General features: G+C 45.2%; 1 long non-coding RNA gene across 1 annotated transcript in view; it reads left to right on the forward strand.

Annotated features, from left to right (window-relative positions):
* Window positions 1–12,940, forward strand: part of LOC144806313 (uncharacterized) — a 396,943-nt gene extending 384,003 nt beyond the window's left edge. The window contains exon 4 of the long non-coding RNA XR_013605760.1: window positions 12,200–12,940. This is a non-coding gene — a long non-coding RNA (uncharacterized LOC144806313). The remainder of the gene's footprint in view (window positions 1–12,199) is intronic.
* The last annotated feature ends 966 nt before the right edge of the window (window positions 12,941–13,906 follow it).

Consider the following 13,906-nt stretch of genomic DNA (forward strand, 5'->3'; position numbering starts at 1 on the left):
GGATTGCATTTTTGTTCCGAGGCATGGTAAATAGAGTGTTGTCCGCTGATGTCCTGCCGAGGGCGTTGTCTGACCACTCGCCGGTGTACGTAATACTAGACACTGGTCGAGCCCGGCAGCCGTTCAGGTGGCGTTTGTCGCTGTGGCAACTGGTGCAGGGACCATATCGGGCCCATATGACATGTGAGATTGCACACTATTTGTCAGTGAATGTGGGCACAGTGGACACCACGGCGATGCTCTGGGAGGCGATGAAGCCCACGCTGCGCGGTGTGGACATCTCATGGTGTGCGGCTGCGCGCAAGGAGAGGCGTAGGGACCTGGTGCGGCGCGAGGCGGACTTAGAGGCGCTGGAGCGAAGGGGCATAGAGGAGGATGGAGGGGCGGCCAGGAGACAGTTGGTCTTAGCTCAGCAGCAATACTCAGCGGTGCTCTTAGATGAGGCCAAATGCGAAAAGGGGAAACAAGGGAACCCTACTCACAGCGGAACCAGGGCAAAGTGTATATCCAAAGAACAATGGTTCCTGTGGCATACGAATTTATAGAATATACAATACTTGACAGCTTAAATAAGCAATATTCACTTGTAACAGAGAAGGATTTGGCAGAAAAAGAAACACACATATGCAAAATTTATAAGAAGGGCTTCTTATATTTCAACTCATGAAAAGTGTCCATATTTACAACAGCAACACATATACAAAAGATTGTATATACAGTGAAAAGTGCAGTGCGTCCCAAGTGATTTTGTGAACAAAAAACCAGAACAAACACAAATAATAAAGGGTCTATACAGTTTTTGCGTTTTGGGTATTTTACACAGGGAAAGGACCAAGCAATATAATACAATAATTGCTAACAGTGACTACATGAAATCACAAATCACTGTGCTGAATGGGTTCCTTCCCTATAGCGTCGACGGCGTTTCGACCTGTTAGATGGAGGTCTCGTCAGGACTAGACAGTGGGGGACATCTAGGGAGAAGGTGAGAGTGGGTGTTAATAGGTGTGGTTGCTGTATTTTACAGTGTTGTGTGGACTTAAAAAATGGGGATTGTAATACCTCGTAGTGTCTTGACGTGGCGCAACCCATGCGTGATAAAATAAATTAAATCGGACTTACAGTGTACCCAGCCGGGCACTGTTGAGGAAAAAGGTAAAACATTGGTTAAGATTCACGAGCGCTGTGGGACAAGGTTACCATTGGGCCAGTCATGGAATAGTAAGGCCACTTACCACTGTGGTTGATTGTGGTATTTCAGTCTGTTGGCACTAAGGTTGCGGTTGGAGAAACAGGATAATACCTGGTGAAAAAGGGCCATGTGGTAAGAATGTTGTCTAATAACGGGAGAGGGTGGTATTGGACAAAGTGTCTCAGAGCTTACCTGCTCTATGGACGCGGAATCGCTCGATCGCACTTTCCCGGTCGGCTGTTTGGTAAACAGTGGAGTTCCGGGTTCAGTGCGTCAGCGCGTCTATAACGTAGATTGTGCGCGCGCATCTAGGAGGGCGGGAGTAATCATGGCGCGTCATTGTTGTCAGGTAGCGTTTATGCATGGGAGGCGGGTGCGCGAGATAGTGCGATGTGTACTAATATACAAGGCAGCTCGCCACGCATTGATAATGAAGTGTGGCTATGTGTCGATTTAAAGATGTTTTACCGCAATTGCATAAATTATATCAACCTGAAAAACATGGATTACCACTTCATTTATCTTCTACAATTACAACAGTCATTATCACTTGTTGGTAGGATAAGGCTGCACAAAACAGTTATAACAGTAATATGTGCTACCACATTTACAAGATGTTTTAAGCATGATTAAATCAGCATAATATGTAGAATTAAAATTATACCAATCATATTAATGTACTCGTCACAGAACAATGATTCTTCCATGCATACAGTAAACCACCCTACATTATATAGTTATACCTCAGGTTAGTACAGGGAAGTATAGTTGAAAAATTGGTCACAATTAATTTGTCAAGCTGGAGACAAATCCTCTCCATTCGTCAGCAGAATTGAGCCCATTATTGATGGAATTGACTCTGTCAATCCAGTGACATTCACGACGTTGCAGTATTTGTGAAATGTCACCACCTCTCTCAGGTACAGTAGCGATATCTATGACTTGCCATTTCAACTGGTCTGCAGAGTGATTTTTTTCTTGAAAGTGGCATACCAATGGGGCTGTCAGAACTGCCTTTCGTATGCGACTTCGGTGCTGTCCTATTCTCGCCTTAACCGGTTGTTGCGTCTGTCCAATGTAGGGCAGACCACAGGGGCACCAAATGCAGTATACAACATTGCGTGTATTGCAATTGGAAAAGAACTTTAGTGTATGTTCAGAGTTTCCAAATTTGAAGATGTTTGTCTTTTCTGTCAATGGACAGATCACACAGTTTCCACAGGGATGGTGGCCTAGAATTGGTGGAAGATTCCAAAGTGTGTCTAATGTGCTCCCTGTCTTAGTGGTCTTTTCATTGGAAGATCTAACTAAGTGATCTTTCAAATTTTTCCCTCTTTTGTACGCAAACAAGGGCACCTCAATTGTAGGATCAATACTTTGTATGATGTCCCAATTCTTCGTAATGCTATTCCGGATTTTGTTAGTATGAGTTCCGAAAGTCGTTACGCATACTATTTTCTCCATTTTGGCTTTTGGTCTGGTGATCAACAGTTCTTCTCGGGGACAATACCAGGCACGTTTGAGCGATTGTTTGACTATTTTGTTGGGGTAACCTCTTAAGAGTAATTTATTCTTCAATATTTCTGCTTCCTTCAGGTAATCCTCTCTACGGGCACAATTGCGACGGATCCTCAGGAATTGTCCAAAGGGCAATCCATCTCTCAATGCCCTGGGGTGTTGACTTTTATAAGACAGTAAAGTGTTCTTTTCAGTGGGTTTTCTATGAAGGGATGTGTATAGTTTGTTCTCATCATGTTGGATGTTTAAATCCAGAAATGGGATGGTATCTTTCTGTATGGTAGATGTGAAGGTCAAATGTATTTGAATGGTAATCAGATATAAAACAAAACTCTTAAACTCCTCTTCATTCCCTCTCCAAATGAAAAAAATGTTGTCTATGTATCTATACCAGCAATTAATGCTGGCATAGAAAGGATTCTTCTCACACAGTACAAGATCATTTTCTACTTTGTTCATATAGATATTTGCCAAATTTGGAGCAAAAACTGCTCCCATGCTCATGCCACCACATTGCTCATAATATTGTCCATTTGAGACAAAGTAGTTTCTCTGAAGTGCCACTTCTAATAAGGAAATTATAAAAGAAGTGGGAACATCAAATGGTCGTTGTCGAGAGTCAAGTAGTTCTTGTATGCATTCAATGCTTTCTTTTTGAGGGATGTTTGTGTAGAGTGCTGATATATCTAGAGTTGCTAGCCAATCAGTGTCTCTGTTATACGCTCGGTCTTCTATTAAGTTTATCATGTGCATTGTGTCACGAACATAACTTGCTTGTAGGGGCACATAGTCTCTTATAAAAAAATCAATATACTTGCCAATAGGCTCTAAAATCGAGCCACATCCTGATAGGATCGGTCTCCCAGGTGGTTGTGTTGTACTCTTATGTACTTTAGGGAGAGTATAGAGGACAGGGGTTCTAGGATTAGTGGAATTTAGAAATTCAAATTCTTTTTTGGTCAGAAATCCCTGATCCAATCCTTCCTTGGTAATAGACACAATCCTTTCACGAATTTCATTTAGAGGGTTATGGTGGAGTTTTTTGTAATGCTTTTCTTCAGAGATTTGTTTATTCACTTCAGCCTCGTAATCAGTCCTTTCCTGTATTACTATTCCTCCCCCCTTGTCAGCTGGTTTGAATATTATAGAGGTATCCTTTTTCAAATTCTCAAGTGCTTGACGTTCTAGCAAAGAAATATTGTAGGGTGTAAATTGTTTACTATTTTTTAGTCTATCTACCCCTATCTTAGATGAGGCCAAGCAGGCATGGCTAGCCACGCGTAGTCGTATCTATCAGTGGGGCGATAAGTCCAGTAAAATGCTACATCGCCTGTGCCAGGGCGTCATGCACGCCCAGCCACTGCCCCAATTAGTGGGAATGGATGGGGAGCCCCTCATGGAGCCAGCGGCGTTGGCTGACAGTTTCGCCATATATTATGAGGCTCTTTACGCGCCACGTGAATGTTTGGAGGTGGAGATGGTACATCGCTTCATAGATGACCTTCCTCCAAAGGCAGTCACCGATGAGGCTCGTGAGGTGCTAGACCGCCCCCTGTCGGATGAGGAGCTCGCCACAGCGCTGGGTGAACTGAACCCGGGCAAGGCTCCGGGGCCGAATGGGTTCCCTAGCGAGTTCTTCAAACACTTTGTGACTCAGTTGGGCCCGCACTTTCGCCCAGTCATAGAGGAGGCACGTGAGACTGGCTCGCTGCCTCCGAACTGGAGCCACGCAGAGGTGGTGGTCTTTTTGAAGCCTGGGCGACCTCCAGAGGCTCATGCGTCCTACCGTCTGATATCTCTGCTCAACACAGAGACCAAGATACTAGCTAAGGCCCTCGCCAATAGACTCAAGCCATACATTACCGATCTGGTGCATCCAGACCAGGCCAGTTTTAAGCCACAGCGGGCTACTCGTCATAATATACGACGGGCGCAGGTTGCAGTGTCGGCCTGGCGACAGCTGGGGGAGGGGGCTGCACTGTTCTTAGCAGACATGGATAGGGCGTTTGGTTCCCTGAGCTGGACGTATTTGTTCGCTCTTTTGGGACGTCTCAACTTGGGTCCTAGATTTTTGGCTTATGTGAGGCTCCTATACACTGACCTCACGGCGGCGGTACGGGTGGGGGGGGGAGATTTCCCGCTCCTTTCGGCTCGAAAGTGGGACGAGGCAGGGCTGCCCCCTCTCCCCATATCTGTTTGCCCTTGCTATGGAGCCCCTTGCGGCGTGGGTGCGAATAGACGCTCAGCTCAGGGGTTTCCAGTGGGCGGGGGGAGTGACTGACAGAATAGCGCTGTACGCCGATGACGTACTGTTTTTCCTCACCAACCTGGAGCGCTCGGGGCCTAGGCTCCTGCGAATCCTGCAAATCTTTGGTGAAACCTCTGGATTGTACTTGAACCCTCGGAAATCTACCTTGTGGATCCTAGGCGGCTCGCAGCCTGTTGGGACTTGGGTGGGGGAGCTTCAAATAGCCTCAGACGGCATGAAATACTTGGGGGTGTTCCTGTCGGAGGACGCCATTGTTGCTATGGAACGTAACATCACCCCGGTGTGGGAGCGCACCCGAGACGATTTTAAAGTCTGGTCCAGAATGCCACTCTCCATACATGGTAGGTCGGCCATTTTTAAGATGGTGGCTCTCCCACGTTTGATATACCAGCTGCCGAATCACCCAGTCCTGATTGCGCAGAGTTGGTTTCGGCGCCTTAACTCGGCGCTCAGCCGCTTTCTATGGGAGGGGGGCACGGCGCGCGTTGCCCTGCGGACCTGCTTCCGGTCAACCTATACTGGGGCCTGGCTACCTCCGATGTTCTTTCCTATTACCAGGCATCCCACCTGTTGGTCCTGAATGACTGGTGGTATACCGACAGGAGTGACCCCGCCTTCGCGGTGGAGAGGGCTTTGATGGGTACCGCGTCCGTCCATACGCTTCTATACTCAGCGCCGCTCAGGAAGGCTTTGCCATCAGCCACGCAGGTGGTCTTTCAAACGTGGAGGCAGACGCTAAGTAGAATGGGTTGGTGGAATGTGTTAACCCGGGAGACCCCACTTTTGCATAATGGCCGCTTTCCTCAGTTGGACACCTTGCCGGGCTTTCGGGGATGGGATGCGATCGGCATCTCCACCTTAGGCGATGTTGTGTCAAGGGGTGTGCTCAAGTCCTTCGATGACCTGCGCGTAGGATACGCGATGCCGAGAACCCAGTTCTATAAATATCTTCAATTCCAACATGCTTTGACACCATATATAGTGGGGTTGGATGACCTGCCTGAATTTAGCCCGATAGAGGCAAAACTATTCATGGGGGAGCTACCTGACAAGAAACTGTCCCGAATTTATCAGACCGTAGTCCGACACTGTACCACAGACCTGCAGCACCTTAGAACAATATGGGAACAGGATGTTGGGGACATGGATGAGGAGGATTGGGTGGAGGCACTGGAGAGCCCAAGGGGAGCTGCAATATCCACGCGCCTGCGACTCATACAATTTAGGTACCTACACCGCACATACTACACTAGGCAGCGCTTATGGAAGGCGGGGCTGATTGCGTCCCCGGATTGCCTCAGGTGTGGGACAGAGGTTGGAACGCTGCTTCATACAGTGTGGGAATGCAGAGCGTTGCAGAGATTTTGGACGGGAGTGCTTCGGTGCTTGGATGAGGTTCTAGCCTAGGTACTTCAGAGGGACCCTAAACTGACTCTGCTACATGTTATGGCCGGGGTGGGAGGCAACAGGTACAAGCGCCACTTGCTCCTCTTGGGCTTAACCTTGGCGAAACGAGACATTGCGCGTTCGTGGAAAGCGCCCCAGGCTCCCTCTCTGGCGGCATGGAAGCGGGGCATGGACTTCTGCATGGGGATGGAGCAGCCTGTATTTGTGGCCAGGGGGTGCCCGCTCAAACATTACAGGGTGTGGAAGCGGTGGGCGGACTATCGTGGTCTGGAACTGGACCCGCCTCCCGATGACACCACGGAGCAGCCTCGAATGTAGCCGGACTACCTTGGCACTACTGAACAATGATCAGTGGCAGTACCACACTGTGCACTGGAAGTGCATTACCCAGTTGAGCAGGCAGCAGCGCATAGGGAGGGGGAGGGAGTTACGGGTGGTGGGGGGATGGAGGGGAGGGACCAGTTTGTTGTATCCTTGCATTGCATTTTCTTTTCATCTCCTTATAATGTAACACGAGAAAATGACTGCATATGTGTTCAACTTTCATGATGATGGTGATTGACTCTGGGTGACAGAGTATTACAGAATATTTGCTTATTATGCACTCAATAAAAATCTGTTTAAAAAAAAGAAAAAAGAATGCATTATTCGACCAAACAAGGGGGCACGAGATACACTTTGCTATCCCTACAAGCTCAGCAAATTTGGGATTGGGCGATTCAACATCAGATCACAGCAGTGCATGTTCCGGGGGTGTCCAACCTTCTAGCGACCTCCCTGAGCAGGTCGGTCTCGTCAAACCACTAGTGGGAACTTCATCAGCCGACGCTGGACCGCATCTTTCAGCTTTGCGGACACCCCAATCTGTATTTATTGGTGACCAACCTGAACCGCAAATGCCCATTCTATGCAAGTTGGCTTCCCCACTCAGAATCGTGCAGAAATGCGTTTTTGATGAACTGGTCAAAAATATATGCTCACTCTTTTCCACTGATTCCTCTAGTCGCAAGGGTACTTTGGAAAATGCAGAAAGAACCCTGCGGCATTCTTCTCATAGCCCCCAGATGGCCTCGCCAGTTCTGTTTTACGGAGCTCCTCCTTCTGTCGGAGTGCAATCCAATTTGGCTGCGCCCAATTTCGAATCTTCTTACTATGAACCATGGCCTGATCTGCCATCCGAATCCTACTGGTGCATGAGCACTATGAGTTTTCTAATTTGATTATTCCTCCAGACTGCAGGGAGGTCCTCACTAACGCTAGAGCACCCTCCACTATCAAAACCTACAAACTCAAGTGGAAACGGTTCTATCTTTGGTGTGAAGCTTCAAATTCTTCAGTTTAACTCTGAGAAGACAGAGATTCTACACTGTGCAGTAGATAGAATCCCTCCTAAACTTCCGCTTGAGTTTTGGCCAACATCCCCTGCTACTCCATTGGCTCCCAGTAGCGTGGTACATAATCTGGGAGTCATGGTTGACAACAAATTGACATTAGAAAACTGTCAACAAAACAGCTGGAAGTGGTTTTACTCTGATCAGATCATTTCAGAAAATCCTTCCGATGTTCTCTTACAGAACAGAGCGATGATAGTCCGGAGCACCATCCTCAGTAAGCTGGACTATTGTGATGCCCTGTTACTAGAATCCCCGCAATATCTGATTGAGAGATTGCAGAGAGTACAGACCATGGTGGCCAAAATGGTACTAGTGCAACCACGCCACTCCTCCGCCTCCCGGGCACTCTCAGATTTACACTGGCTGCCAGTCTTGCAGAGGATACGATTTAAGGTATTATGTATAGTATTTAAGGCTCCACATGGTCAAGGGCCCAAATCTCTGTAGGAGAAACTGACATGGTATGTCCCTTCATGAGCACTGCGCTCCTCATCGGCTAATCTGGTGAGTGTGCCTAGAGTTAGGAAAGTCAAATCAGGAGGTAGGGCCTTCAGTGCGTCGGAGACCTGCCTTTGGAATACTCTTCCATTTGATACAAGACAAATGGACAACATCCTGCAGTTTAGAAAAAGGTTAAAAACCTGGCTCTACCCTCGAGTAGGCTCCTTGGCATCCTGCTAACTCCTTCCTGACAGGGGACACAGTCTCTCGGCCCTAATCTAGTCGCCTGTATCACAGCGCCAGGTTACCCATAGGGTGTCAGTTGCTAACTTTAAAAAATAAATAAATGTTCACCCTGTTCCCTCTACGCCAGAGCAGCTTCTGCCTTTTATCTTACAATTAGCAAAATCCGTCCACTCTCACTCTACCCTGAAGGTTTTTCTGGATGCAGTTTCCAGATTCCAGCACAATGGCTCCAATTCTCTTTATTCTTCAAGAATTATTCAACAATTTTTCAAAGGCTTATTTCAGATGTTCCCTCCAATCGACGCCCGCCTCCTCCTTGGCATCTGAACATTGTGTTGGCACAACTCATGAAGTCCCCATTTGAGCCCATTCGTATTGCTGATCTTAAATTCATCTCCTGGAAGACCTCGCTGCTTTTAGCTCTTACTTCAAGTCAGCGAGATACAAGCTTTTACTATCAAACCACCTTTTCTTCAATTCACCAAAGACGCTGTGGTGCTCCGCACTAATACGGCCTTAATTCCTAAAGTTCCTTCTGATTTCCACCTGAATGAGCCAGTCATCTTGAAGACTTTTTCCCCTAATCCACAGTTGCCAGCAGGAAAGACTTTACATTCTCTAGATGTTAAGAGATGTTTGACATTTTATTTGCAAAGAACAACCAGTATCCGTAAAACTGATCAGCTCTTCATAGCCTACGGCAGGATGCGTACAGAACCTCCAGTTGCTAAACAGACTATTGCACGTTGGATATCTAGAGCAATTTCCTTTTGCAATCAGCAAGCAGGCAAGACACTTCAAGCAACGATTAAAGCGCACTCTACTAGAGCAGTCTCCTCTTCTACTTCTCTCTTTGCTGGTGTGCCTCTTCATCAGATTTGCAGAGCTGCAACCAAGCACTACTGTATGGAAGCTGCCAACAATGCTGACACAGCTGTTGGGCAAGCGGTGCTACGTAATCTTTTTAAGTAAGGTGAGCCTCTGTTTCTTACCTCCTCCTGCACACATTGTATACATGTATATATTTCTGCTTTTTGCAGATGTGCCCATGTTTACTGCTATACTGTAATATACGTATATGTATTCTCTCGTACTCTGTTTACAATGTACGTATGGCTTACTATGCACAGTTCTCGAATTACTCCTATCTTCTCTGATTCAAGCATGTGAATCTATGAAAGATACCCCAATACTGGAGAAGAACATAAGTTACTTACCTGAAAACTGTGCTTCTCCAGTATTGATATCTTTCATAGATTCACATGTGACTCACCCACCTCCCCTCAGAGGCTCCCCTCTTCTCCTTGGCTCTTATGCCACACTTGTGCTAAAAAATTGGAGAGCCTGAGCCTCTGAGGTGAAGGTTCCAGAGGGTGCTGTCGCCTGATTGTCTGGAGTTTGGACCATATCTAATGACTTTGACATGACTGTCGCCCTCACTCTGTCTGTCGCCCTCACTCTGTCTGTCGCCCTCCCTCCCTCTGTCTGTCTGTCGCATCACCACAGCATCACTCAGGGGCACCCCAACATCACTATGCGCTACCACAGTATCACTGAACGCGACAGCATCACTCAGCGCCACCAAAACATCACTCAGCGCCACCACAGCAGCAATCTGTGCAACAATTCAACAACTAGTTCAAATATGTTCTCTCAATGTTTCAAGCTTTATTACAAATGTCACAAAAAGATGTTAATATTTCACTTCTGTTCTTGGATTTTCGTCACAATAAAATTATTTACAAAAGTTTAAGCAATTGCCATTATAAATTACAATAACTTTTACTTAAGTATTAATTATTTAAAAAAATTAAAAGCCATTGTTATTTGTAACATCAATAATCTAAGTCACGTAAATACAACACATATTGCATTACAAATGCTATAGGTGTCACATTTGCGAAAGTTAAAACTATTGGCATTGTAAATGACATAGCTATTAATTTCGCTATTTTCAAAACCAACACATAAATAAAAAATGTGTCATTTACAATACCAATAGCTCAAACTTTCCTAATGCAAGACCTATTGCATTGCAAATGCTTGTTATAATTACAAGGGTGTGACAACACCACATAACACCGCATAAGCAACAAGTGCAGATTAAACCACAGGGTTCAAATAAACCCCCACACACACCGTAAGATTAAACCTGTACTAAACACACACGCCGCAATAACAGGTACATCATAGAAAGACTGATGGACATAATGAAGCGGACCTAGAGATACATGCATAGCACAGACAAGATGAAGGTCTTGATTTAGACTTTGGTGAGCAGGGTACTCCTTCACAAGCGTGGTGTAATGTAATGTAATGTATACTTGTAAAGCGCACTGTTGCCGAGCGGCGTCCTGGCGCTGTATACCGCTGGGGAACCCGTCCTGGCTTTCCCTGTGGGATGGTCCCTCCTGGGTATCCCCAAGGTGAAGCCAGGCATCCCCGGCATTGATGGGGACGTTGTGGAGATGAGGCAAGCTAATGCCCAGAGTTGCCGAGTGAGACCCCTGGTTAGAGTAGGCACCGAAGCGAGAATTATCGAGTCCGCTGACCCTTGTCCACGACCCTGCCGCGTTGGGAATTGAACCCTGGTCCCGGGCCGTCCTCTGCTTCTGGGTCTGCCGCCTCTAACCAGTGAGCCACATTACTACAACACATATTGTAGATCAACTTCCTATAGATGGTTGAGATTGCTTTTTCAGTCAGGGGATTAGTTAGCAGCTGGTCCTCCAGTGGGGATGCATCAGGCAACTTCCCCCCCCCCTTCCCAGATGTTACCTTGCAGAGCGTGAACCACCTGCAAATGTCAGAACCGTTTTTAGTCACCTAATTCATACCAACCGGACCATCGAGTTGCACCTCCACCAGCGAATGGTCTGATATTCTTCTGCCTGTCAAACCACATGCCATTCACTATTTCATAGTGTTTTTCTGCTTTTACTTACCACTTGTTTTATGCATGTGGTTGGTTGGGGGGGAGATGGGCGAAGCAGGGGAGGGAAGGGGAAAGATATTTCTAACAGAGGGAAGAATTGTGTGTTTCCCCCAGTTAGTAAGAAAAACAGCATAAGTCTTGGCTGCTTCTGCTGCACCCAGAGTCTTGTGGGTCTTTTCAGTCTAATTTTTCTGTCTGGAAAAAAATGGTGTCCTGTTTTTCTGCACAAAAGCCTAACAACTGATAATCAGGTGGAATAAAATCAACACATGAACGTACTCCTTAATTTCATTGCCCTTGATTCATACTCTGGACCATAGTTGAGGGATAGGTCTAGGCATAGTCCTCACAACACACAATAGATTTGCTTGCGGCAGAGGCCAGAGCTCAAAAGTCAGGTTACCAGATACAAGTAGGTGGTAACTCAGGGTAGGGCGAAATGCCTGTTGTCCGTGGAGGGGAAATTCCCATCCTAGAAATCTACATTAAAAATTAATTATTAGAATTCTATTTTAAATATCTTTTTGGTGCCAGTCCATATGACTTTAATGTCTGCTTTTGGGATACTATGTTACAAGTCCATAGGGTACATGCATCCTTTCCGAGCTTAATGAAATGTTGGACATTCTACAATTCCTCACTCCTACATCCAAGTACTCTCATGCTACCATTCTACACTCTGCTCTGTCTGAAGAACAGCTCAACACTTTCAAAATTCTGCAATTCTGCTTTGATATGGCTTGTAAATTATTTTTGGGATATTTACATGTATTAACTATTTAATTTTAATACTATAGGTGATTGAAATTACGGACGAAGAAAGCAAGATTTAGCACCAGCCAACTGAATGTTAGTGCCATAAGAAGGATTATTTTGAAAAACCGAAGGACATCCAGCATTCTAAGTTTAAACAATTTCCAAAATCTAGGTGTGGCGAGGAAGTGGGAGCTGAGGAAAGTACTATACCTGTAAGTGAAGTCTCTAATTTTGCATTTCGTTAACCCAGAACAAAGTCATATCTGTCCACACAGCATCAGAAATAGTGCCAGCCAATCACAACATCCTCATCTGAAATATTATCAGAAAGACAAATTGCCTCAGCATGACAGAATAACGTTCATCTAAAGCACGCATGATCTAAAGCATCATGTAATTCCAGAGAGGAAGCACACACTGCATAAAAGAAAGATATAACAAAAGGTTTCTTCTGCAAACCATCAAAGAAAAGACACTGATAGAAGACTCCGAAGCTGACACGCTAACAACCAACAACCAAAAGATTGAAAAATCACCTTTGTTCAACAACTGTTTTTAACCAGTTACGCAAGTTTGAGTCTATCTGCCTCGGGATAGAACACCTCGACCCACTCTGCTCACTCTGGCGAAAACCTTAAAAATTCACCACTTTATTGTGTTGTTCATGACCATCTCAGATTGTTTCCTTTTTATTGTGTACTGTTCTGTAATTCTATGTAAATCGCCTCAACCTTATCTGTTGTGCAGGAATGATATGTAAAACTGTTAAATATCAAAATAGATTAAATGAGCACCGTTGCGCTATAGCTAATGTAAATAAATCCTCGTCTTCATAACTACAATCCTTAACCGTACACTAAACACAGAACGGGTAAAAGGAACTGATGTTCTGTGACTGATGAGCTACAATATTACTGTGCATGTTCTAATGCTCTCAGTTACTGCCATTACGCCAGTGCAAAAAGGTACTTCTCAGTTTAATCATTAAATATCAGACTAACGCCTTATCACTGCATTGCTGAGAACCTATACAAATAGATTTGAGAAAAACTTCAATCACAAAATAAGTTGCTGCCGGAGAGGCTATAACCAAAAGACTATTATCTGCTACAAACATTTCGACAGGTGTTACAGGGCTGCATCCAGACATATTTTGCTCAATGCAAGTGTTAAGAAGATTAAACACAATATCTTTTAGAGATAAATGCTGAACATTATCTAAACAAGCCCGACTCTAAAATCGGGTTCACTCTTATCGTGGCATATAAGCAAGAGAAAACTAAATGTAGAGATATTAACTCTAGGAATACACCTTTTAAAAACACGGGCTGTTAGAACAATTTCAGCGTTCAAACCTGCCTCAATGTGAGAAGTTGGCCTGGTAGGGGATGTTTCCAATTCTGGAACCACCTACTACCTGACCAAACAATCCCCTTATGGTGTCTGGTTGTAAGTCAACCTTATTAGACAAGCTATCCTAGGGGTAGCATGGACTAAGCAGCCTAAAGGCTTAACTTAAGAGGTCGTGTTAAGCGAGCTGTTTTACCACATACAATCCTGTAATACCAAATGAAAGGACACCACACAAGTATATATTATAAAAATATATGTGTTTATTACTAAAAACAATCCCCAGTATTCTTTATGAATAAAGGGGCACAAGCGTTAAATCAAAAGCACTGTTTAAACATACAAAGTTGCACAATTATGGATGAGGGCAGGGGGCCACTCAAACCATATACTAAACA

The sequence above is a fragment of the Lissotriton helveticus genome (genome assembly GCF_964261635.1).
Source record: "Lissotriton helveticus chromosome 1_1 unlocalized genomic scaffold, aLisHel1.1 SUPER_1_unloc_61, whole genome shotgun sequence".
In the NCBI taxonomy this organism is placed as follows: Eukaryota; Metazoa; Chordata; class Amphibia; order Caudata; family Salamandridae; genus Lissotriton; species Lissotriton helveticus.